This window comes from Nannospalax galili, unplaced genomic scaffold (genome assembly GCF_000622305.1).
Source record: "Nannospalax galili isolate Female #2095 unplaced genomic scaffold, S.galili_v1.0 scaffold1154, whole genome shotgun sequence".
NCBI classification, from domain to species: Eukaryota; Metazoa; Chordata; class Mammalia; order Rodentia; family Spalacidae; genus Nannospalax; species Nannospalax galili.
The window spans coordinates 717,045-720,481 of record NW_008335437.1 but is presented as its reverse complement, the minus strand read 5'-3'; positions in this window follow the sequence as shown (position 1 = coordinate 720,481).

Sequence of the window (3,437 nt, the reverse complement as noted above, 5' to 3'; positions counted from 1 at the left end):
AGCTCTCACATCATCACGCAGGCACAGGAAGCAAGAGACCAACTGGAGATCTGACAAGGTTTAAGAACTCTGTAAGCCCACCCCCAGTGACGTGCTTCCTCCAGGATAGCCACACCTTCTAAAACCTCTCAAAACAGCACCATTACCTGGGGGCAAAATGTCCAAACACTTGGAGCCTATGGGGGACATTTTCATTCAAACCATCACATGAGTCATCAAATCAAATCCTATTTAAGAGCTGTAATTTGGGCTAGTAAGATGGCTCAGCAGGTAAAGGCACCTGCTCCCAAGCCTGATAACCTGAGTTCAATCCCTGGGAACCAGATAATGGAAGGGGAGAACTGATGCCTGAAAATTGTTCTCTGATCTGCATGTGCACATTGTAACACACATAGACACACACACATGCACACACATATTTCTTTAAAAAGCTAAAGCGGCTGGAGAGGGCTCAGCAATGAAGAACACTCACTGCTCTTGTAGAGTATCTGGGTTCAATCCCTCATACCATATAAACCAAGTATGGTGATGGACATCTATAATCCCAGCACTTGGGAGGTAGAGACAGGAAGATAAGTTCAACATTTTTCTTGCCTACATAGTAAGTTCAGGGTCAGCCTGGGATACAAGAGGCTCTACTCTGTGTGTGTGTGTGTGTGTGTGTGTGTGTGTGTGTGTGTGTATGTGTGTGTGTGTGTGTGTGTGTGTGTATGAGAGAGAGGGGGGAGAGAGAAAGAGAGAATATTGAAAAAGGAATAAAAGCAGCCATATGGTCATCTCAATTAGTACAGAAAAAGCCTTTGACAAAATTTAGTATACCTTCATGATAAAAATATGATAAAAATTCCAAATAAACTAGGTATAGAAGAATCATACTTAACATAATAAAAGTTCCATAGGACAAATCCACAGTTGATATCATACTGAATGGGAAAAAAATGAAAACATTTTCTCTCAAGGCAGAAATGAGGCATGGGTGGTCACTCTCACCACTCTTCTTCAATACAGAACTTGAAACTGTAGCCAAAGCAGTAGGGTAAGAGCAAGAAATAAAAGGGATAAAATAGGGAACTAAGAAAAAATATCCCTGTTTGCAAATGAAATGATCCCTTGAAGACCCTAAACATCCCACATAAAAAAGAAAAAGCTTGGAAATGCTAAGCAAATTCAGCATAATAGAAGGATGCAAAAATCAACAGGTAAAAGTCATTAGCTTTTCTATACACTAATAACAAACTCACATAAAAAGAAAACAGGAGGACTGTCCAATTCACATAAATAAACTTAAGTCAAGGCAAAACATTTCAACAATGAAAATCAACACTGAAAGTTTTTTTTTCTCTCTCTCTTTTTGAAACAGGGTCTCCCTGTAGCCCCAGCTGGCCTGGAACTCACTATGTAGACCAGGCTGGCCTCAACTCACAGAGATCCGCCTGCTTCTGCATCCCGAGTGCTAGGACTACAGGTATGCACCACCATGCCCAGCAACACTAAAAATGTTTAAATGCTAAAGAAATTGTATATGACACCAAAAAGTGGAAAGACTTCCCATGTTGATAGAAGAAATTGTGTTTGTGTGTGTGTGTGTGTGTGTGTGTGTGTGTGTGTGTGTGTGTGTGTTTGAGACAGAGTTTCATTATATAGCCCTGGAACTTTCTGTGTAGACCAGGCTGGCCTCAAACTCACAGAGATCTACCTGCCTCTGCCTCCCAAGTGCTGGAATTAGAAGGCCTCTTCTGGTTCCTGCTGGCATTGCATACATGGGCACTTACATATATGCAAGAAAAATACTCATACACATAAAATTAAAACAAAAATTTTAAAAGAACAAGATTCTAATCAATAAATGGCACCTGAAATGAAAGATAGTTTTCAAAAGTAGTATAAATAGCCACCATTTACACAAAGAAAATATTCAGTATCTTTAGTCATCAGGAGAATACAAATAAAATTACACTGACAATTCATCTTACCCCCAGTCAGAATGGCTACTATCAAAAAAATAAAACAGGCTTGGGTGGTAGCACACATCTTTAATCCCAGAACATAGGAGGCAGCAGCAGATGATCTCTGAGATCAAGGCCAGCCTGGTCTACATAGTGAATTCCAGGCCAGACTACAGGACAATCCTGTCTCAAGAAGACAAAAAACAAAAACAAAACAAAAAAAACAACAAATACTGGTGAAGATGAGGGAGAAAGAAATCCTTATACTTCATTGGTGGGTGTGTCAGTTAGTATAGTCACTACAGAAATCAATATGAAGTGTCTTCAGAAAAATTAAACTAACATATGGCCCAGACACTCCTGTGTACATATTACTGACAAGAAGCAACTTAATGGAAGAAGACTTTATTTGTAGTTCATAGTTTAAGAAATTATAGCTCATCATGGTGGGGAAGGCATGGCAGACTTCATGGTGGAGGGAACACACAGCTGGAACTCCTTAAGGTACTGACAGATCAAGAAGAAAAAGCAGGAAATGCTGGCATTCAGCAGGCTTCTTCCTTTTGTCCTTTTAGGCCATTCAAGAACCCCTGCCCATGGAATGGTGCATTCCACATATAGGGTGAGGCTTTGTTCCTCAAACCTCTCTGGACACACCCTAACAGACATGTCCAGTGGTGTGTCCCTTAGGTGATTCCAAATCCAGCCAAGTTGACAGTGGATATTAATGGAGATTAATCATCACAATGCTGAAAGGATCAAAACCTGCATTCAATAGAGATATCTGCACACCTGTGTTTATCAGACACTATTCACAATAGCCAACTGTCATAGTGAGCTTCAGCTGCCAATTTGACATAAACCTAAGATCACCTGGGAAGAAAGACCTCAGTTGAGAAATTTCACATCAAATGAGCTCGTGTGCCTATCTGCAGGGCTAATTGATATGGGAGGGCTCATCCTACTGTGGGCAGTGCCATCTCTGGGCAGGTGGACCTGAGCTGTATAAGAAACGTAGCTGAACAAGCCAAGGGGAGCAAGCCACTAAGCAGCTTTCCTCCATGGTCTCTACTTCAGTTCCTGCCTTCATGTTCCTGCTTGTGTTTCTGCCTTGGCGTCCCTCAATGATGGGCTGTGATCTTTAGGCCAAACAAACCCTGTCCCTCCTGAAGTTGCTTTTGATCAGAGTGGTTTACCACAGCAACAAAAAGTAAACTAGGACTGTCCCCATCAACGGATGAATAGAAAAAGAAATGTGGGTGGTGTGTGTGTGTGTTTAATCAGCTGCTTGTGTTTCTGCCTTGGCGTCCCTCAATGATGGGCTGTGATCTTTAGGCCAAACAAACCCTGTCCCTCCTGAAGTTGCTTTTGATCAGAGTGGTTTACCACAGCAACAAAAAGTAAACTAGGACTGTCCCCATCAACGGATGAATAGAAAAAGAAATGTGGGTGGTGTGTGTGTGTGTTTAATCAGTCTCATACACACACACA